Source organism: Pristis pectinata, chromosome 4 (assembly GCF_009764475.1).
Source record: "Pristis pectinata isolate sPriPec2 chromosome 4, sPriPec2.1.pri, whole genome shotgun sequence".
Lineage (NCBI taxonomy): Eukaryota > Metazoa > Chordata > Chondrichthyes > Rhinopristiformes > Pristidae > Pristis > Pristis pectinata.
In genome coordinates this window covers 94619094-94635242 of record NC_067408.1, presented here as the reverse complement: position 1 = coordinate 94635242, position 16149 = coordinate 94619094, and the positions used below count along the sequence as shown (strand labels likewise).

Here is a 16149-nt window from a genome sequence, read left to right as displayed (position 1 = left end):
TAGATTTCAGAGAACAGACTCTCGTTCTGCGAGTGGAAGGTGGATTCAAATTCATACACCCTAGGTGAAAAGTGAGAGAGGTGCATCAGACAATTCAACCAACTCCAAGGAAGAGAAACTTCCTTGTACCTTCTTTCTAGCAACTGGCGTAATAAACCCACGTGAATATTGGGAATTAGGTGAAGCTGTCCAGAAATTTAAAGGAAATTTAACTTTCAAGGTAAAGCTCTTCATATCAATTTCCATACTAGAAGGTACAAATTATTAATAGTTGTGATCACTGAATGTTTTTGATTTTCAAAGGTAATCAATTTGCTTTCAATTTATTAGATATTGATTCTTACGGCTGAATGATAAAATCCAATTTGACAGATCCAGTAATCTGATCAAATACTGCATGGTGGCAATTATATCTGTTAAAGTCCAAGTAGAAGCGCTCACATCTGAACATTAAAATCCTCACAGAATTTGTGAAACCAACAAAAATATTCTGGCATTTTACTCCACAGTGGGACACTAAGGAGATCAATGTAAATGGCAAGCATTTGGCCCACAGGAAAACTAAGCACTGCAGCAGTTAAACATTAAGATGACAACATTACTAGAAAATTGGAATTTGTAAGTGTGAACAGAGTAATTTAGTGTTGTATAAAGCAGACACAATGACATAGAAAGGATCTTATAGCAAAAGGAAATGCTGGAATAATACACATCATCTTTCAAAATTGGCAGTTACTCATCACAGTTTGACGAGTGAAAAGAACAAAGGTCAGTGTTTCATCAATTGGTGCAATTAAAATCATCACTACTCAACTAAATATTAACCCCTTGTTTGTTAATGATCTGAATTAGAATGAAAAATCTGGTTCTCATCCCCAGTTTTCAGCTACACATATTCAGAAGTTTTAAAATATTCTGCATATGATCTGCATACTTAAACTCAATTAACCATTTGCAAGTTTACCTGATCTCTGGTTACTCACAGCTGTTTCACACTTCATTTAGATATGCTCTCCCCATTGATAATATTAACACGCCAGATGGTAGTTCTGTTGGCACCGAGTGCCTTCAGAATTCCCTCTCCAGTGATTATGCTTCAAGTGTAAATGTGGACAGTATCAATGGACTATTCTATCACACAGAACATTCTAGATGAGCCTGACTCTCTCCACACCTTATGTAAATGCACGTGCAGCATTTATTGGGTCATTTCACTTGTCAGTCTGCACACAACCAAGACCACATGACGCATTTTTATTGACATTCCTCCCCTAAATTACAAAGACATATTTATTTGGAATCTTTCACAGCCTCAGGATCTCCCATAAAGCTTTATAGCCAAAGTGATAATAACCAAATCATCTGTTTTGCCTGTGATTTTTCTTGAGGAAACAATATTGACTAGATAGAACACTGAGAATAACGTTGTTGGTCCTTTTTGAGAAAGAACCAAGTTTTTTGACTACTTGAGAAAATAGATTGGGTCTCAGTTTAATATCTCATCCAAAACATTTAAATAGATCAGGGAAAAGCCTTGCATTTATCTTCTATTTAGGTAGTCCCTTGGGGTTGAGGATGCCTTGTTTCCATTCCAGTTCTAATTGAAGAGTCCTACATGGCATAGAAGACTCTGCCAGTGATGGAGCTGGAGGTGATTGATGTGTCAGGGATGGTGGGAATATGGGAGATGATTCTTCCTTACATATTTTGCTGGATTCCTATGTGCTCTCAACAAAGAAACTTGAGGTTCTCAGTGGATTCCTGAATGGTCCTTCAACAATTTGATCGGTTATGGACCAGGGATTCTTAGGAGTCAGTGAAGATGTTACATTTTCAAGGTGGCTTTGAGAACATACCTGAAATGTTTCCTCTGTCCACCTAGTAACGTCTTGTTATGATGGATCTTGGAGTAAATCTCCACTTCAGCGGAAAGCTAGTTGGAGGTGAAGTTCAGTATTTTGGTGCGATGGATTGAGAAGAAGATTGGAAGAATGACAACCTTGTCTGCCTCAGTATGCTTTGGAATTAGCTAGGATTGCAACTGACAGCAGTGGTGGAACGGAGGCAAAATTTCTGAGGGCAGCCACATTTAATGGGATATATTCCATGGCCCTTCTCAATTGCCAAATGTGGGCTCTCTCACAGTCTCACAACATCCCAAAGTTTCTCTTTCCACAGGTGCTGCCTGGTTTGATGAGTATTTCCAGCATTTTCTGTCTTTATTTCAAATTTCCATTTTCTATAATTTTGTGTGTTTCATTTGCAGTTCTTCTTGAAGTGTAGTCACAGTTGTAGTGGAGTTAAACTGCATGTTTGTTGGAGTTCAATTGAAGGTGCTTCCTGCTTGAATTGGGGAGGAGAATGTAGGTCAGCATCTAGAAGCTGGGAGGAGGTTGGGCTACATGTGATCATATTTACTTGCCATGGTTGTCATGTGCTCTTCCCTCATGTTGATGAAAAGCCTGAAATATAAATGAGGTAAATGGGAGCTCTGAAGATAAGTAACATGCTAAATTTTATTCCAAAGTTTAAATGTCTCTAATGTAGATTATTTGTTAAAATCATTGTAAAGTTCCATGTCTTGCAATGTTGATGATCTGAGGGCTGCCACAACAAAATCAGAAGCTGGTCTTTAGTCACCATTCCACCAACCAGTGAAATAGCCCCAGTAATGCATTGCATGTTATATTAGAGCTCAAATGTTTTATAAATAGTTGAATGTGAGATGGTAGACCTTAGAGTGGGGCATTTTCTCAACAGTGCGTAAAATCAGACTTCTCGTTCAGTTTTCCTAAAAGAGATGAACTTACTACTGGACAGTAGCTTTCTCCTAGTGTTGAATTGTGAGTCCAGATTGGTTTTACATTAGCCAACCATGTTGTTTCTAATATGGCAGTTGAAGAATACATTGGCTAATGATCAACGTTGCAAAATGTGAAGTTTACAAAGATCTTAACAAGTTATCTACATTTAAGCTTTTGAGCAAGGAACTGGATTCATTTGTCACACCAATGTGCAAGCCACATATGATGGTGCATAAATGCAGCCCAAAGAGAAGAGAAGTTCCTTCACACCCCTACGTTTCATCCATGAGTTCCTTCACACCCCTACATTTCTTCCCACTCTTTACCTCTCACTGTAATGTTCTTCCTACATTGAAAAGCTTTAGTATCTTGCTTCTTAGGCCCTCTGGAAACAGAGGGTGTAACTTAGTTAAGAAGCACAATAAAATAATTATTCTGAGGGAATTCAGCTCCACACATGAGATTTTTAAGCTCTGGGTAATTATGCCATGTTAACATACCCAGTTACATGCTTTTTGTCAAGGCTTAATCAGCTCAAGAGTTTTTAATAGAGAAAATAATGTGTTATAATGGAAGTTCTTGTCAATTTAATGATTTCAGAAGGATTTCTACCTGTGAGAACTTCCATGGCACATCTTGTAGAGGAACAATATTTCACTGAGGGCATCTTCTGGACTTCCAGGTTTAACTAGGCATATAAGAAGTCCAAATGAGTAGGACAGTGTAACAATAGCAAACCCTAGCACTTCCAATGAAGTTACAAACAGAAAGTTTGACCATGGCGAAAACTCCACACTGTCTATGTTTTTTATTGTTTGTGTTGGTTTTTAGCTGATTTAACCATTTTTATATGACAAGATTCCCCGGAAGTTGCATAAATTTTAAGGTAAGTTTCAGCATAGTTTGCTGGTTATGCCGCTTAAATTCAACTTCACTGATCCTGGGATAGATTTGCACCATTCTTAGTGACTCCTTATCACATGCTCTCTAGTATTCCTTCTCCAACTTTAGAATTGTCTAATTTTGTTGTCAACTCATTTTTTTTCATGTAGATCAACTCCGAAATTAACAATTCATGTTGTAGAAGATTTATTGAGAAACTTTGGACTGGTTAGTAGCCCCCTCTGCTGGTCAAGAGACTATATCTGACTTGATCTTCATAGTGACCTACAGATGCTGACAGCTCTCTGAAACATCTATCTGAGAGAGAAGCAGTATACCAATTGAAAGAAACGTATTTAATTTTCAAAGTTACAAACATGTTTACTGAAACAGATTAAATTATCAAGATCCTCCTTTTAGCACTGTAGCAAAATATTAAAATGTTGATCTCACAATTCTTGCCTCCTTTCCAAGGGCAACAGCAGGGTTGAAAGTCCTGGACTAATTTTTTTAAATTAATGCTTTTGTTGTGGGTCTATTCATTCTTTCTGAATGGAAAAGAGCAAGATAGGCAGGTGGCTTTCTGCACCCAAATCTTTTGTAGTCATTCTTTGGTTCCCCTGTGCAAAATTTAACAAACACAAAACAAATTTACCAAAATGTACAGCGTTTTCCTTCTACTTTTGCTGCAGATCCTGTTTTTTTTGCAGTGTAAGCAACAACTTCCATATATGTATCTTATCTGTGACTGGAATAAAACATGTTGAGGCCCAAGCACAACCATCTCTGCAAGGTTCCGCCGTTAAGTTTCCTCATTAAGTTTTGTCTGTTCTTCTCCATGTCTGCAGTTGTAATTTCATACTGACACCCACACTCCATCTCATGTGAGAGCAAGGCTACACCACTGGACAGGCAGCACTTCCACGGGAAGACTCTCCACTACAATTTCATAGGAGATTCAGTCACATAAACTCATCCCTTTCGGAGTGAGGGTCTCCAGGAAGTGACTGCACTACAAGTGCTTGGTTCGGGAATTTCCAACTTCCATTCACGCTTAAGAACATCACTGTAACACAAACAATATTTTACTTTAAAAACACACGTTTTAAAATATTATAACACACATTTAACTGTGGGATATCAGCCCCTGACATTCAGAAGCATTTAAGAACTAGTGAAAGCGAAAGATATAATTTACAAAAAATAAGTTATTAATTTAAGATAAATAAAGCTGCATCGCCTAAGAACGTTTTTAATAATGTTTAAAAATCATTAAAGCAAACACATAATTGATAAGGAGGTATCTTAAGTTATTCCTACCTTCCGTCTCCTCAGTCCTGCAATTGTTACTCAACTAAATGGCCCGACAGATCCTGTGACCGCTCTAATCCAGAGCAGGATGTGCAGCAGAGTTCCAACAAACTCCACTTCACATCGGGTTGGCGAGCAGAGCCGGGACTCTGAACTTGCCGGGTTTTACGTGGATAAATGCCACGTAGACCCGGCGAAGTCCAAGCTTTTGTTTGATCAAGGTTTTACGAAGCGCCCAGGAGATGTGTTCCATTCAGCTGAGATCCCAGGCGCTGGGATTCCACTGTTGGTTCTGCGCTCCATCGGGTGTTGCGGTTCTCCTTTTGCGTCCCGGTGACTGCAGTTGGTTACAGTCAGAAGTAGTGAAGAGCACTTCCCGATGGGAGCTTGAGAAATAAACGGGCGAGTGGACTCGGGTAAAGGCAGAGATCGGCTGCAGAGAGGAGAGGAGAGGAGAGGAGAGGAGAGGCAGGCTCCTGGCAAACGGTGGGAACATTTGGAAAAGCAACATCACACTCAGCACTGTAGGTGGAGCAGTGCGTAAAAGCACAGGTAAAATGACTCAAGGTCTGCATTGTCACATCCTACCGGCTGTCAAGCGATTAAAACAATTAACTGTGGTTAATCGCGGGATGAAAACATTAATTGCAGGTTAATCGCATTGTTAACAGCAATAGAATACCGATATTCTGTAATGTCCAGTCGCAAATGTTTCTGTCGATGGTGGTAGGGAGACAGGATGCTGGTGGAGTAGCTGCGGTTATTTTCCACACTGGAGGCCTGTGACCAGTGGTGCGCCGCAGGGATCGGCGCCGGGTCCTCTGTTGTATGTCATATAAATTAATGGTTTGGATGAGAATGTAGGTGGCGTGATTAGTAAGCTTGCAGATGCCAGGGGGTGGTGGTAGAGGCTGATACAATAGGGACATTTAAAGGATTTAAATGACTCTGAGACGGGCATATGGATGTAAGAAAAATGGAGGGGTATGGGCCGTGTAGGAGGGAAGGGTTAGATTGAACAGGGAGTAGGTTTATATTGGTCGGCACAACATTGTGGGCTGAAAGGCCGGTACTGTGCTGTACTGTTCTATGTTCATGACACCAAAATTGGTGGTATAGTGGACAGTGAAGGAAGTTATCCAAGGCTACAGTACGATCTAGATCAACTGGGAAAGTGGGCAAGGGCATGGCAGATGGAGCTTAGCTCAGACAAGTGTGAAGTAATGCAGCTAAACCAGGGCAGGACACACACACAGAGTGGCAGGACGTTGGGAGTGTTGCGGAATGGAGAGACTTTGAGGTACAAGTACATAGATCCTTGAAAATGGGAGACAAGTTAGACTGGGTGGTAAGGAAAACAAATGGCATGTTTGTCTTTATCAGCTGAGGCACTGAGTATAAAAGCTGGAATGTCATGTTACCGCTGTACAAAACATTGGTTAGGCTACACCTGGAGTGCTGTGTGCAGTTCTGGTCACCACGCTATAGGAAATATGTGATTAAGCTAGGGAGGGTGAAGAAAAGTTTCACAAGGATGTTACCTGGATTGAAGCAAAGGAAGCTGAGAGGTGACATAATAGAGCTATATAAAATTATGAGAGGCATAGATAGGGTAGATAGGGTCTGTTTCCCATGGTAAGGCTGTCTAAAAGGGCATAGATTTAAGGTGAGAGGGAGGGCATTTAAACAGGATCTTTGGGGTAAATCTTTCACACAAAGAGCAGTTGGTATCTGGAATGAACTGCCAGAGGAGGTGGTGGAGGCAGGAACAGTAACAGCATTTAAAGAGGCGTCTTGACAGGTGCTTAACTGAGCAGGGCACAGAGGGATATGGAATTAATGCAGGCGTGGGGTTAGTATAGACAGGCCTGACGGTCAGCATAGACGCAGTGAGTCAAAAGGCCTGTTTCTATGCTGTACAATTCTATGACTCCATTGTTGTGAGAAAGGTTCTTTTGGATCTTAAAGATAGAGATCTGGACACACAGTCTTTGTACTTCAAAAAGGAGAATTTTTATTTACAAAGACAGACGCAGGAACAGAATGGAAAGGAACAAATGCACACTCGCACACTCTCAAGCAGGAGATCAGGAACGTGGAGGGAATCGCAACAGGGGGTGAGGTGCGCGCACACACACACACACACACACAATAACTGGTTACAAATGATCAGGGAATAAACAATACAATGTTTGAACACCCTGATATTCTGGACAAACATTGGCTTTTTGGTCTCGGGAGTCCTTAACTAACTGCCCTGAAGTAGTGCATGGCTTACCTCAACATCCTCCAAGACAGAGAGAAATAGAAAACCAAACATGCAGCACTTTTATACTGCTGGGGGCTGGATAGTCCAGCAAGGACAAAGGTGTTTAAATGGACCAATGGTAGGTGTGCCCAGGAACAAAGGTGCTCACAAAGACCAATCCGAGTGGTCCAGCAAGGACAAAGGTGTTTACCTAATGGGGTGGAGCCAAACCTTGATTGACAGTGGTGTTGCTTTCAACCATGTGCTCAAATGGTGTTATCCCAGCCAGAGAGGTCAGTGTTGTCACAGTCACATGACAGCCATGACCTTTTATGCTACATCCATGACTCAATGTAATTTAAAATTCTCTCATGGGACCCCCTCCTGTCTCCTAGCAGTACAGCTTCATGCCATTTCCTTGGCCCCGTACTTGATGACTGGATGGCCCAAAAACAGAAGCTTGGTTTTAACTCAGTGCTCAGAATAGTTTGCTGTTGCATGAGATCCTGCATGGGGAGAAGAGTCGGGAGCTTAGGGAGAGGTGCATGAAGCTGGGGGAGAGCAATGAGGTAAGGTTGAGCCACCCTTCCCCTACACTATTACAGGCACACAGGCATGCACTCAACCACCAAACACCACTTACTATGAATTCCTCGGAGGGCAAATGTTGTTTGCTGGTCTTTGACAGTAGAGGAAGAGGAATGTGGTTCCGATCCTTAGCTTTAGCGCCTCACAATTCAAACTTCCCAGCGCCCACATGTGAAATGATGCTGCTGTTAGAGCAGGATACCACAGTACTGGCAATAGTTGACTGGCAGCGAGCTGGCAGGTTGACTCCACACCAACTTTCATTTCCCACCTGTCCTGGTCAAGGATGTTCTCTCCCGTGAATCCACCAGTTCTGATGAGCTGGCTGGGCTGAATGTCTTCCTGCATCTGCATTTATTTTCATGTTTCTTACAGAAGCTCCTGCATTGTGTCGAGTTATGTAAACATAAAGCTTTCAGCTTCAAATGGCCACGCACCAATCTGTTTGCTACCTTTTAGTTACTTGAAAGTCATTGGAACATAAAAAGTACCTAAGAAGAAACTCAGATTACTTTACTCACTGGGTTCTGTATAAATCATTATCAATCAAAGGAATATGTTCTTTTCCTCTTCCAATGATGCAACAGCGTAGTCAGCATGTGCAATGCAAGCCTTCTTTTAGATAAGGTGCAGTGCAGGAGAACACTTTATTTCATAAATTTGCTAAATGTGAAAAACCTTCTTTTACATATTCTCATTAAATTGTCTTCTATAAAACACGTTAAAATGGTCAAAACATCTCAAGTGCTTTACACAATTAGTTATGCTTGGGCTGTCAGTGGAGGTTCTTACACAGGTAAACATCTGCATCAATGACAGTCTACAATCAATATGATGAATGGCCAATTAATCCATCCAGTCCCTTCACTAATCTGAAAGCATACATGATCTTTTTATTGCCAAAGAAAATAGATGGCACATAACAGACCTTCCTTCCACACCAGTGATGTAGGAACACCTGCACAGTTTTCATCTGTGCGATGGCGAGTAGGTAACAAAAATACTTCATACAATGTATTACCAGTGGCTGGGGAATTTCCTTGCTCTGTCTACATGGACAATCTTTGCTGTTAGTTGGAAAGAGGTGGAAGTAAGCAGGTGCTCCTGCCACTGGTATCATTCAATGCTGGCAGAGGCTCAGCCAGTGTAACCCAAATGCATTGCAGTCTCCATCAACGAGATCTCAACACTGATATTGGCATTACATTGAGAACGTAAAAGGCTAGGCTGTGCTAACTTAATGAGACACCAACGCAAAGCTTATTGGTAGACATTGTCCTGTACACACAGAATAAGTGAGTTGTGGAATTTGCAGCAGTTTCATCTTAATCAGGACACAATGGGCTGCAAGGTGGTAACCAGGACATTGAAACGGACAGGGCTTTCACTCTGTCAAAATTCAACCAGCATGTGGTCACCACACAAAATAATAATGCAGATGTTTCGTTGCCAGCTGCACTCTCCCCCTGCTTCCCCCCCCCCCCCCCACCACCATCCTCATCCTGCCATTCTTCCATTCATCTGAGGATATCAGAGGATTGCTGTTCGGGCACAAGGTTTCCTCTCCAATACAGCTGATGACATTGCAATGCAGTTCTATACTCTACACACCTCACCACTATCTTCCTCCTCTCCCTCACCTTAAAGGACATAGGTACAATAGGAGTCCTGCAGTTAGAAAGTTCCTGGAGTGGTTGATGGTGCAAGACTTTCAATGGCCCATTCTTTGACCCTTCTGGAAAGGCCACAAAATCCTCTTTATCAATCCCTGTATCAATTCCTGAATTTGGACTGAAGATCATTGAAACTATGCAATCAACCCATTGTCAATGATTTTTTGATGATGCAGACAAAGATGCTATAGTGAGAAACACATATAGGCCAACATTGCATAACAATGGAGCTGATACTACTCCCAAATACAGAACTGTAGTGAGATGAAAGAGAAGTACTGTAGATGCTGGAAACCTGGGATTAAAATAACAGAGCCAATGCTGGAAATGCAGTTGGTCAGGCAGGAGTGAGAACTAGAGAATGCTTCAGATCAATGAACTGGAAGGTGTTGAATATTAACTCAGTTTCTCCCTCCACAGATGCTGCCTAACCTACAAACTAGAACAAGTTATTTTGTCAGCCAAATAATAAACACATGATGCTTTTTGTAAAAGAAGCTTTAATAACTCAGCTCCCTTTATGTCTTCAGCAGAGCTAGTGGAAGAGCTATTGCTGTCATGGGAACCCTTGTGGCCTACAACAAATGGGAACTTGAGTCTGAAAAAAGCTCCTGAAAACTGCGGCCCTTCAGCTGACACTGTTGGTTCTTGTGGAGCATGAACAAAGGACAGAGGTCCCATGCCAGCTGAATCATTGACATTGTTATGGAGCACAGCACTTCCACTGATTAACGAGAGAGAGAGAGAGAGAGAGAGAGAGAGAGAGAGAGAGAGAGAGAGAGAGAGAGAGAGAGAGAGAGAGAGAGAGAGAGAGAGAGAGAGAGAGAGAGAGAGAGAGAGAGAGAGAAATAAAAGGCTTTAATAATGCTTTGAAATCTCCTATCTATTTCCTCTATCAATGTGTCCAAACTGGATTAATACCTCTCAAAGTGGAAGATAGGATTAAGTCCAGTGTATACATAAGTTTCCACCAAACCTATAAAGTCTGTAGACATTCCATTCACTTGGCAGGGTCTTGCTGTACTGTCCCTGCAGACATGTCAGGGTCTAGTTTTACTGTCCTTCGAGATGTGAGCATCTAGCTTTACTGGCCTTGGAGACTTGTGAGGGACTAACTGTACTGACCTTGGAGTTGGACACTCTCTCCAAGATTTCCTGCAGGATGCAGAGACAGCAACATAAACCTCTGAAGCAGTCTCCACCTCACTGTCACCTACAGCTGCAGCCACACTTTCAGCAAGCTTGAGAATGCCTGATATAACCACTTGTGTAATGAAAGCATCTTCTTCTTGTTGATGGGCTCCTGAAGTTTGCACCTTCAGCCTCCAAGCTGGTAGAGGTCCTCCCCCTCTAGTAATTTGCTTTTTGGACTCCCCTTGCCAACATAGCTGCTGATGATCAGTGTTTCATCGTGCACAGATCCACCCAACTCATTCTCCAGCCAAGTCAATCTCTTTGCCACCTTTAGGAGGGTAGTGATTGTATTTCCTCACAAGTGTATCACCTCCCTGAGGAATTCTCCCTCAGGACAAGCCAACTATTCAGAGTGGAGGGGGGGGGGTGGTCTGCAGGTCATGGCAAGTTAATAAAACTAAATTAATCGAGGAGAAATTAAGCTATGAGCACTAGCACAAACCATTTGCACAAATGTCAGCCAGTGGTTGTACACTCCTTCCACACATTGGAGCTAATGGAATTTCTCTTCCAAAAAGCTTTCCAAAACTTGTTTGGTCGGATTTAGCTAAGGATAGGGGAAATGACTTATAGAATTCTGTGAAGCTAACTTGGAAAAATTTGGTCCAGGGATCACTGAGCCTACCTAAATGTCAAAGAGCCTACAACATACTAAGGACAATTACAAAAGGTTGTCAGAAATTGATGAATGCTACCATGGAAGCTAATATTTTGCCTTATCACAGAAGACTGTCTTTTGCTGCTGTTAATTATGTTTCATTAAAGTTATGAATTTGTGGATCTCATGACATGAGGTGGCTATTCTTGTTAAATTCTGGCACTGTGCAGTAAATGAACAATGATCTGTTTAATTTGATACTGAGTGCCATAATTTTATTTTATCCAAATATCTTTTCTTTGTATATTTTTTCACCCTAGGATTAATTATAAAAATGGTTAATTACTAGTAGGGAAGAGTAAAAATCCCTAAATTAAATTATCCAAATTTAAGAGCTCTCATCATTCAAATTCTGAATGGTTGAAGGCGTATCCTGGGGGAGAATTCCTTAGGGAGCTGATACATTTCTGTTCTCACACAATCAAAGAAAAACTGCAGTCTTTACAATTTTGTCCGACTTCTACGCTAGTGATTTCATTTTACTTTTAAATTATACTGCTCATAAATCACAACACTAAATCCTAGTGTTTTCTTAATATTTTTATTTTCAAATCAAATAGAAAGTATTTATAAAATAATATTGACGTATTGTTACGTTGTATCTCAAATCAGCTTATCGCAATATTAAGTATTTGATTTATATATCAAACACTGATTAAAACAGCACCGATGCCACCAGCGGCACATTGGGCAACTCCCATGCATTGTTAAAATAAAAAGAAACAATGCCCATTGGTATACATTGTTCATCAGCTGATTACACCACTATCAATATAGAGGCCAGAGGCAAGGAGATAGAAAGGTTATTTTTTGTGCTTGTCAGTCAGGCATTAGTCTATCTTCACATTCCAGGCGAGGACCGTGTGTGAGAGTCTCTCCGTGTCATTCTGAAGCTGAGGAACTTTTTGGCGACAACTTATCTGGGGAGAGAAGGTTTAGCGTCCAGGTACTGTCAAACCTTTTCTATCACCTGTATGTTATTGACGGATGATGAAGGGCCTGGAATTTGACTTTCTTTGACAGTTGTTATTAAGTTAATACTAAGTTTGGTTTTAAAGTTTGAAACGGTTTGAGTGGCGTCGCTTGTCACTCCCGTCAAAGGGCATATTCCTGTGGCCTGAGGGAGCCGCTTTCTGCAGATTGCAGCTGTCACAAGCTCAAAATAATCGCAGACCGAAGCCAGGCTCTCATTTCAGACCGGCGCCTCGACAGTCAGCAAAATCAAAGCGCCTTCCAAAACGCCAACCCGGTCTCGGTTTAAAAGGCAGCTTCTAATTTCTTTTCGCTTTCTGTTCAGTTTTAATCATGTTGTTACACCGATAACCTTTGAAACGTTTCCACCAAGAGAAAATTAAATCAGAAATATCTCAGTGCGGTGGGAATACTGAAGAGAGGGTGGTATTGTCTCTTTCTATTGTGTTGAGCTGGTCTAAACAATTAACTGAGACCTTAAGTGACTGAAGGAAACAGTGCAGATTGATGAATGAAACATTGAGCATAATTGTAACTATGGACAAGAGTTCACAATAACTTTGTGGTGTTTAATCAGGAATAAAAATATTATAGTTTTGAAATGTGCTGTGATCTGGTTGATTTTACATCCGTTGCGTTTCCACTAACTAAAATGTTTCTCATCAAGAGTTTTCCTGCAGTTTAGCCAATATCAACATACGAGCCATCGGGAATTAAGATATGACTACTTGCATTCCTGGTTGGTAAATAAAAACGAGTAATAGATACTGGTGACGTGATCTCCACATGCATTTTGTTTATGAATCCGTGTGGGTATTAACCTTTTGTTGGGTGTGTAATGACGATGGGAAGGAGGGTTAATAAAATCGTAAATCAAATAAAGCAGAATGTGTGAGTTATTTTTGAAGGTGTGGCGGTAGATGTTTGTTCAGTAGATTATACATGTGCACTGCATTTTCCCGTGAGTCAACCTGAGATGATCCTAGTGAAGTTTAATGATGGGGCTAAAGTGGCGTTACTATACCAGTACCCGCGGCTGCTCGTAGATTTCTGCGTAACAACGGCCGATTAAACTATTAAGGTTTGCTGAGGAAGTCCATTCAAAACAGAAAGCAGACGATTATCAAACAATTCAGATGAAAGTTTATGACTTATTTAAAATTCTTGTTGGCGGGAACAATACCGATTGGGTGGGTTTACGGTAATAAGTGATTCAAAGCTAATACTATGGGGGTTGAGGTGGGGTATTGATGTGGGAAGAGGTGGTGTGGAAAACCCGTAGGGAACAGTTTGGTGTTGGGGGTATATGCTAGTTTTCTATAAATTAGGAGAAATCCCACAATCCAGATGATTCCACGCAGGATAGCACCTGTGGGAGCATCAGATAATAACTGATAGATTTTGCAGATGGATGTCATGTTGATACTTCAGTCTCTGACAAAATCATGGAGATTTTATTCACCTGCATCTCCTCCTGACAGAAAATACATTTCACTGTCATGAAATTCTATAGAGATTTTCGAGTGCTTCAGGCTTCAGTAACATTTATTACCTGCTCTTTGATGTCCTCAGTAAGAACCATGTCCAAATAGGAAATTGCTTTCCTGACATCCATGGATCCTCGATGTTGACATAAATTACAAAATCCAAGAGACCACCTTTAGATCCTTGCTTCCTTTTGGCAACCTAAGTAAATCGTGCTATGTGTATACAGCTGTTGCTGATCAGAGCCCAATCCTTATATTAAAGGATCTTAGGATCTTGAATGTAGACAAATAGGATTGTCTGTGAACCTCTGGGAATGATCAGAGTAATCAGTATTACGATGTATGTTAATACATTCTGAACTGAAGCACAAAACTACTTTTGTGCTTTGTGGCAGCAACAAATATCTTTGTCAAAATGAGCCCCAGAAAAACAATGCAATTTAAAGCTATTTAGTTTCTGAACTGTTAAAATGGACGATTTTGCTGAATTGAATTGAAAGCTATATATATGGTGCTCACTCTCCAGGGAAGCAGTCCCTAGATCATTGAAATCCACATCAGGAGAACAAAAAGACCTTATTTTTAATAAAGAACACTGGTTACCTATTCTGGATTAGAATTGTATCACAGTGGGTGGGACCAATCAGGCTTTGAGGAAGTTCCTTTTCTACAAATATAAAGGTTTTAGTAATAAAGCAGAAAACTTTGGAGGCACTCAGCTGCTCAGTTAGTTAATGGAAGAAAAACAGTTGAAGTTTAATGGATGACCTTTCAAAACTGGGGCCTTATTGGGGCATATCTAAGTAATTGGTTTATTTCATATTTTTTTCAATACTTAGTCATCATTGTTATAACTGAAGCACAGTACTTGTCACTGGTCTGCTCTTGCCTTTCCCCAGTCTATCTGCCCCTCCCAACAGGGCAGACATCAATGAAGTGCTGATTACTCCTGCTGGTGTCTGCTTGTTGTCATGGACACAACACTGAGTTTATGCCCATTTAGGATTGATCAAAAATGACCCTTATTATTATCAGATCTGAATTATCTGCTCTCCAAAGAACTTGAAAAAATATTTTATTGCCTCTTTTATCCCATGTCAATTGTTTAATATTTTGTCATGTTTTCCTTATATCTTAAGTGTTTAATCTAAGAGATGTTCTTGTGTTCCCTCTCGGCAGTCAGGTCGAGTAACTTGTTGTACATTCTATGAAAGGCAAGATTGTTACATTGTTTAGGTTCAGTTTCACTTCCTGGGATGTTCACCCCCTCAACCCCTCTGGCTTTCTGAAGATCCTGTTTACTTTATTTCCATCAATTACAAATGATTTAAGTGAGCTATGTAATAATTTAGAATCCATCCACAGTTTTGAGTAGGTAGAGTTTCTCTGTCCAGTTTATATTCCTCCTCTGTGTTTGCACTTCCCAATCTTGTCTCACTCACCAGATTGTCTCTGGTTCAGGGAAGGAAATCTGCATCCCTTCCCTTGTCTGGCCCATATGTGACTCCGGATCCATAGCAAGGTGGTCGATCTTTAACTACATCCTCAGTTCAGGGGCAATTAGGGATGGATGGTAAACTCCAGCCTTGCTAGCAATATCGACATCCAAGGAACTAATGAATAAAAAGGAATCAAAACATTTCTGGGACTTGGTAGTACTAACCAGACCAAATCTGGTCACAACAAGATCAGGGCTGCATTAAGTGTGCTTTTATAAGTCTGCATTGGCAGCAGGGAGGGCAGATCTTCTGTTGTCAGCGCTAGGAGTTCTTTTTGTCAATTTATGCTTCGTGACAGTTCTTTCTTTAAGTCTTCTTCCATTACTTCCCCTATTATCTGCATAGATTTCCTGATTTGTCTCTTCCATTGTGATTTGATTACTTTTTAATTACACTAACATACTTCTGTATGCTTTCCAATTTTTCTCTGCACTCCTCTTTATCAACTGTTTGTTCTCATTTACATCGGATACATGACACAGAACTGGGCCGTACAGCCCAACCAGGCCATGCTCCAGTTATACTGCACTTGATCCTCCTTCACCTTTTCTCATCTAAATCTGTCAGCTAAACTCTATATTTTCCCCCTCTCTGATGGCCTTGTCCAGTTTCCTCATAAGAATATCCATGCTATTCACTACAACCACTCCCTGTGGTAGTGAGTTCCACATTCTCAGCACTGTCCAGGAAAAGAGGTTTCCTCTGTATGTGCGACTGGAATGAAAGTTTAACCTAACCTGCCTGGGATAGGGATGGGATGGGACTGGCAATCTGTTTTACACCACACTTCATTGTGTATTCTAGTGGGAAGTACAGTTGTGTGGGGTATTAAA

The 16149-nt window shown here is 40.9% G+C and overlaps 1 protein-coding gene across 1 annotated transcript in view; it reads left to right on the top strand.

The window, feature by feature from the left end:
• Positions 1 to 5012: 5012 nt before the first annotated feature.
• Positions 5013 to 16149, top strand: part of dusp27 (dual specificity phosphatase 27) — a 31891-nt gene continuing 20754 nt past the window's right edge. Inside the window, exon 1 of the mRNA XM_052014468.1 lies at positions 5013 to 5549. The gene's annotated coding sequence lies outside the window, so the exon portion shown is untranslated. The remainder of the gene's footprint in view (positions 5550 to 16149) is intronic.